This window comes from Lolium rigidum, chromosome 5 (assembly GCF_022539505.1).
Source record: "Lolium rigidum isolate FL_2022 chromosome 5, APGP_CSIRO_Lrig_0.1, whole genome shotgun sequence".
Lineage (NCBI taxonomy): Eukaryota > Viridiplantae > Streptophyta > Magnoliopsida > Poales > Poaceae > Lolium > Lolium rigidum.
In genome coordinates this window covers 13,508,140-13,515,842 of record NC_061512.1, presented here as the reverse complement: position 1 = coordinate 13,515,842, position 7,703 = coordinate 13,508,140, and the positions used below count along the sequence as shown (strand labels likewise).

Genomic DNA, 7,703 nt, shown 5'->3' with positions numbered 1-7,703 from the left:
TTCTGGCATTGCTGGTCTCCTTATCACTTAGTCTTTGAATGAATTGCAATTTTAATTTTAGAACAAGAATGTAGATTTTAATAAGTAGTAATAATATTTTTTGTTGCATTGATTCATTTTTACAGTGATCTTAAAGGTGGCACCGGACATGCAGTGGCGACTATATGATATGGTATTTGGTTTTGTGTAAGAACATCTGAGTGGGGCGTTTTAAAGCACAGGCGACATGGAGCCCATTTTTTGAAAAATTCAAAAATGGCACTTGCCTAGAAGTTGGTTATCAACTTCTCAATTTGTATTCTTCTTTTTTGTGGGCCATTTGTGGCATGCAGGAAGAGCCCAAGTTGTTGCAACAGGTTTTGAAAAGAGAATCGATCGTGATTTGGGAACCTTCCGAGAAATTCAAAATAAAAATTCTAGATGTAGACAAAGTTGTACTCTACCAACGCAACTCAAAATACCTTGTATTCTAGGAGGCACAAATGATGTAAAATTTCGAACGTGTAAATTATGTTACTTCCTCCAACTTATATTGCTTGTCAATTGTATGGATGTACCTAGAACTAAAATATGTTTAGCAGCTAATATGGATTGGAGGGAGCACTTTTGTTACATCTAGAATATAAAGTATTTGGAGTTGTGATCGCTTATGTTGGTAGAGTACATAATCATTTACACCTAGGGTTGTTTTTTATATAAAAATGAAACTTCGAAATGTTGTTGCAAGACCCAAGAAAAATCGAGCAACTCCATGTCAGGGGAGCTCCCAAGTGAATTTCTGCATCTAAGGTCTCTGGGTGTTTGTCTCGCTCCTGCAGTACTGCAGAAAATGGGCACCGGCTGCGGCGGTGGTACTCACCAGAGCAGGGCTGCGTATTGCCGCTATTCGCCCTGGGGCGCCGAGGGTAAATGTCCAATCATAGCGAATAATTTTATGGTGTGTTCATGACAGACTTCAAAAAGACTTCAGATAATAATGTGTTGAGGGCAAACTGATTTCATTTTCTATCTGCAGATAGATGCATCTCATGGCAGAGTTTACATTCATGGTGAGTTCGGTACGCATTAAACCAAAAGTTACAATACGCCTGACATTCCTAAGAGACCAAGCATATGAGGAGCACTAGATACATATTACATATGAATTCTACATCCTTTTTCTTTCTTAACAGCTAAACAAAAAAGCATAAGTAAATGTAGCCTGCAGCAGCTGATCAATGAGGACGAAATTTACATCGATGGTATGGGGGGGTGGACGGTTTGATGGGTGTTGGTCAGCAACAGACTACATCAGGACTGGATAAACAGAGCCCCCTACTAGTAGGGATGCATAATTGCATAGCTCCTCAGGCTCTGGTCCTGGTCCGGCACACTACGCCACCGTCCGCCCATAGCAAATTCCAGCAAGGTAGAGGTTCTTGGCCCATTTGTCCTGCAACAACATTGGCGGCAAACTAAGCAACAACCTCTTTGACTCCCTGACAACAGATAATCAGGATGGGTTACCTTGACGTGCGCGCTGGGGAACTGCGACGTTCGCAGGGTCTCCTGCGTCTCGTCCCTCGGCCGGCGTCGCGGCATACTCAGGATCAGGGCCGACTGGTCCATCGTGGCCGCCATCGATGTGATTCGGTACCCGTTGTCCCACCGCCTGTGAACGCCCTCGCTCGGGTACAGAAAGTCCAGCTCAACCACCTGCAAGCAGGGGGTTACATACAATATTACAAGTCAATCGACTCTTAAGATGCACCACCCAGACAGACATCTTGGATCTCTTCATGGACTTAAGCATTTGGTAGGAGCATCTGACCTGGTCGGAGAATCCAGCGTTGCGCGACATGACTATAGCCCATCGACTGCCCGAGGTCGCCATCGATGTGACGTAGAAGCCTTCCTTCCACTTCTTGTTTATCCATTTGAATGGGAAAGAGTCGCTCACTTTGTAAGACTGCTGCGTGTAGGGTGTGCCTGCCAATATAAGGCTCTATTCAGATAGAAGGCACTACTGATTCATATGGCTATGGTAATACTGTGAACAACTAGACAGCTAGCAATGAATATTATGCGGAAGGAAGGAAGCAATTGATGGACCACAACAAACATGCTGTTTTCCAGCATAAGAGATAGCTAGCAAAAAAAAAAAAAAACAGAAAGCAGAGAATATTACGTAACAAAAATACACATAAATACCTTTCGACATAACCACAAGAGAGCTTCCGTTATTCGAGCCAGCGACAGAACTGATATAGAAATTCTTCTCCCACTGTTCCATGATCCAGTCCTGCTTTTTAGGATGAAAATGAGGGGCAAGTAAAGAGCATAAACTACTACATGAGGAACAGATGGCAAGTTTCTACCTTGTGGAGGAAGTGTGGAGACATTTGATAGACTTGGTCCGTGAAGCCAGTTCCAGCATCCATAATGACTGCCCAGAGATCAACACATGATGATACTGAACTTATCAGCAGACCATCCTCAATTCCTTTCTCCACGTGTGGTTCTAGCCTCGTGTCAGCCACGTTATAGTGGTACCTATCACAGGGGAAACTTAATCAGCCTGTGCACAAGTGAATGGATACAAGCAATCAAAGAAAACACTATAGATTGCCAGCATAGTTCAGTTCCTAGCAAAGATTGTAAAGTTTCTCCCATTTATGCTTGAGTTTCCCTAACAAAGTATAAATAAACTACAGGCAATCCTTCAGATGGAAATATATGGGATATGTGGCACATGAGATTCAAAGGTTTTGTGGTATCAATGCAACTTTTTATCAGACCTACAATCAACATACTGACATAACAACGCTGCTACGCTCGATGTGACACAGCATATCAGGGAGCCAGCGGATAGATGTCAAACAAAATATACTGAGACAATTCTTTGGGTTTCACTAAAACAAAATAACAATCTGCGGTATCAAGGCAACTTTTTATCGGACCTACAATCAACATACTGACATAACACTGCTACGCTCGATGGATACTGCATATCAGGGAGCCAACAGATAGATGTCAAATAAAATATCCTGAGACATTCTTTGGGTTTCACTAAAACAAAGTAACAAGCACACACTCCGATTATCTGCATCATGCAGCGAAAAAAAGTACAGAAAACCATGGGCTTTTTCAATTCTACAGTAGAGAAAAGTTTCCTTCAGAATCAGCACTGTACCTCTGTTTCATGGGTGATCGAGAATTATATACCGAAATCCACTGTGTTGCTGGGACACCTACGCGAATCTTCTTTTTGCACTGCCATCGTCATCTTCATTACCCAGCCTAGCACGCTTCTGCCCTACCTGCAGGAGAACATGCCCATAAGAAAGAACGTATAAACACATGCAGCTAAACGGTTTTCAGGTTCATTTCATAACTCGAAAATCTGTGCAATACCCTAACCGAACCTTTTGGGCTCCATCCGTATTGATTGGTCTGATGGAAGGGTTAGGTCCAATTAAACTATCAAACAAAGAAATCAGCTTGGCGTAGTTTGGTTCCTCATCAAACTTCATGTTGACTACCGTCTCAAGAAACTGCTTGAAAGGCTGGGGGCAGATACCGCAAAGGAGCTCAGGTGAGATGCTCATCTTTCTCTTGCAGACCAGAAATGATTTGTTATCACCCTACATACACAGTCAAATATACACACAAAATATGAAATTCTCAACAGCATGCTACAAAAATGATGTGGAATGGACAAGAGCGAATTAAGCAATACCTGGTATCCTTGCCATGGCAACCTGCCCCGATGAAGAAATACTAGCGTATAAGCCAGTGATTCCAAGTCATCTCTCCTACTTGCAGTTCTTCCTAGATGCGCATGGGCACTAGCGTATCTGACTGTTCCTCTAAATTATGAATGCGAGATTCAGAACATTTGCAGACATATAAGGTTATATTGAGCTGACAAATTTAGAAAATGAAACAGACCTGAAGGCATCCGGACGTTGATCATAATCAACATGCGCTCCAGTACTTAGATCTTTCCACTTCGTTGCTGCCAAATGGAAAAAATCTTAACTGATCGAAAGTTCCAAACACAAAGCAATATGGAACAACACTGAAGGACTTAAGGGGTCAAAATTATCAAGTTGGAATAATCAAAAATACCAGTATTCCAGCAATAGTGCTCTAACAGAAAAATAGGCGCTTTCACCTCTGCAGCGTAAAACCATGAACTAACAACTGATTAAAGAGGTTTTCTTAATTGCTTACCTAATCCAAGATCTACAAGAAAAAGTTTCTTTTCTTGGGGAGTTCCTGGCTGACCGAGAAGGAAGTTCTCAGGTTTGACATCTCCATGTACATATCTGAAAGAAAAATCCAGAACCATCATGAGAAAAGAGAAAACGCCTAATGCATTAAACATAACTAAACTTCAGATGCCTGCTTACCCTTTAGAATGCATGCTTTCCAGGATAGAAATGGACTCTACAGCGATACAGGCTACCATTTCTGATGACATGCTGAAAGTTATCGACACAAGTTAGAAAACCAGGAAGCAACAGGGTAAAGTGCATGTTGCTTATTACAAATCATAGTTTTGCTGTTCCAGAAAAGATAGCAATTCCAAATGTAAGCATAAGTGCCAGGATAAAAAGTATATGATCGAGTGTGAAAAGAAATAGCCGACTTGGCCCTTCAACTAAGACTGTTCGTGTACATGTCTAAATTATAACCAGTTTCTTTCCTCACATGCAACACAAGACCTGTTTAGTCAGAGAATAAATGTATTGGGTGCATGGAAAACGGTAATTTATGCTCCAAACAACTTTGCTACAGCAAACCCAACAGTTATATTTCTGAAAAGATATGGTATATCAAGCAAGCAGATGTCCATGACACTAAGGTTGTATGATTTGAAAGAGCGTTTTCCCAGAGAAGTAGCCGGTATGAAAACAGTTTCTGTGATTACAACCGGAAACATACAAGTCCACCTAAGCTGACAAGAAGAATAACAGAATAGAGCAACTCACGATTGCCCCGAGGAATTCCACGAATCCCACAAGCTAGGCCCCAGCATATCCATAATCTGCAGTTTCACAAACAAGGATAAAGCAAAATGTTCCGTTCCCAGGATCCAGCAAGGTTAATGGAAAGGGCAAGGATTCATACCATCACGTAGTAGTCGCCCTGCCGCCCTTTATAATGCACCTTGGGCACACCATGGGTACCTCCTAGAGCACTGGCATAGGAACCATAAACGTCATGACAAGATCGAAGCGAAGCATGAACCTATATACCAAGGAACGGTGGCAGAGTGCGGCACTCACGAATAAACATGCCACTCGTACGGGGGCCCATAGTTGCACCCCTTGCTTGTATTGTGCTCGAATTTAATCGCAACCTACAGAAGGAAGCTCTATGTAAGAACCAAGAAACAACGAAAAACAGAACGGTTTGTTGTAATAAGAAAGCACACGGAACAGATACCTCTTGAGCACTGGCGCCTGTCGACCGTCCGCTTCCGCCAGTTAAGCGTCGGCCAACGAAAACATGGCCAAATCCACCTTTGCCCAGCTTCCTCTCCACCCTGTACTCGGGAGACCCTCCTATCTGGACCTGGTAAGGGCAAAGGCAGTGTTAATTGGCATCCACACATGTGTATGTCCGGTTTGTCAAACCCTCGCACGATGTTGCTTTAAATTCTGCGTCATTTCTAATTATAAGATAAGACATGCTGGCCGCTGCTAAAACTTTGCACATGAAGGTTGGGGATAAGGTTTTCATAGAATTGTGCTGTACTCGTCACTCCCAATAGGTTCGGTGTGCATCCCTTCTAACAGGTGCATGCCACAATGCTTGCAAGGTGGTGAAACAGGAACAAGGTGAAGGTGAGAGACAGACACCTTGGGTTGTTGGTCTCTAAGCAAGCAGGCTAGTTTTTTGTCAGCAAGTGAGTGAGAAAGAAAGAAGAAAAACTTTGACTTGTGGATTGGCATCCCTGGGCATGCCGATTCTTGCTACTCCCCTAATAACTTGTCTCAGATCTGCTGGATGGATGCGAAATGGGAGGGATGGGAAGGAGGTATTACCGTCTCGGGGAACGGCGCGGTGTTGCCCTCCTCGTCGTCGTTGCCGGCGGCCGCGTTGTTGGCGCTGACTCCGCCGCTGTCAGCCATCTCCTCCTCCTCCTCCTTGATGTTGGGTGGGGTGGGCTCCTGCTGGGCTTGGGCGGCGGCGGCGGCGGCGGCTCTGGTCACGCGAGGGGGGAGGCGGGCGACGGGGGTGACGCGGCGGCCGCGACCCATCGGACCATGGTCTATGCACCGATTCCTCTCCGCCGCCGAGCTCGCGATCGATCCACTGAGCCCAGCGAGCGAGCTGCGTCCTCCTCTTCTAGGGTTTCCTTTTTTTTTCTTTGTTCACGAGTTGATATTTTTCGGGAGGGAGTGAGCTCCTTTTCTTCTTCCTGAGTGAGTAGGAGTGAAGAGGTACTCCGTTTTTGTTCTCCTTCTTTCTTGCATGAGAAATACTAGCAAAACCTAAAATAAATTTTCGAATAATTCTATGTGCTCGTCGCAAAGACATTTGAATCTTGAATGTTGTGATATTATCTCAGGTGAGAAGGAAGCAATGCCTTGACAAAGATCTCTCTTTTGCGGCGTGACGGTCTGACGGGTGTTGAATGTACCGTGGCGCGACTAAGGGGGGTGAATGGTCGCTATTCCAATTTTAGTTTTTTCCAGTTCAGGCAATGCGGAAGTAAAGGTAGCGACTTTAGCAACTACGGTGATCCTAATATGACGATATGCAAGACCACAAGTAAAGCAATCTATGAGCAAGTAAGGAAGAAGCGAAACAACTGGGCGGTACCGGAGGCGAGACGCGATATGTTTCCCGCAGTTTCTCCCACAAGAGGAAGTACGTCTGCGTTGAGTAGGTGTGGACCACAAAGGTTTCACCTTGTTCCTCGTGAAAACCTCACAAAGGAGCTTTCACTTCTCCACTATCAAGGCCGGTCGAGGCGGCGATTCCTTCACACGAGGTTGGGACGAGCTTCCACAACAACGGAGGCTCCCAACACCCTATGGGGCTAGCACAACACCAAGCTAGCCTCCATAGAAGCTCATCTCCAAGAGATCTCACAATATGAACCCTAGCTACAAGATCTAGAAAGGATTAGGTGGGATTGGCAAAATCTTTCTTGGTGGAACTATAGATCGGGATCTCCTCCACCATTTCTCAAAGTTTGGGCTTGATTGGATGGATGGAGAGAGATCCTCAAGATTTGAGCTCAGCAACAATGGAGGAGAGAGAAGAAAAGACTTGAATCGAGCTAGGAAATAAGACCCCCTTTTATAGGGGTCCACGAATCCAACCGTTATCCTCTGATTCCGCACAACCGGTACTACCGCTTTGTGGAGAGGTACTACCACTTTTGGTTAAACTCAGCCCTTCAAAGAAGGACACGTGGGGCTCAACCGGTACTACCGGTACCATCAAGGTACCGGCATGGTCTTTGGGAGCCCCGGACTACAGCCCGGTACCATTGCGGTACCTGGGCGGAAGTACCGCACGTGTTTGCATGACCGGTACCTGCTCGGAACTACCGCGTTTCACCATCGCTGGTGACTCAAGCGGTAGTACCGATCCAGGTCCCCGTCAAGGTACAGGCAAGCACTCTGTGATCTTTTCCCAAAAGGCGGTATCCTGTGAGGGAGCGGTAGTACCGCCGCGAGGTTCCAGGCTGACGTGTACCT

General features: G+C 45.0%; 1 pseudogene; it reads right to left on the bottom strand.

Moving 5' to 3' along the window:
• Nucleotides 1-1,358: 1,358 nt before the first annotated feature.
• LOC124653229 lies at nucleotides 1,359-6,167 on the bottom strand (annotated as a pseudogene).
• Between the last annotated feature and the right edge of the window lie 1,536 nt (nucleotides 6,168-7,703).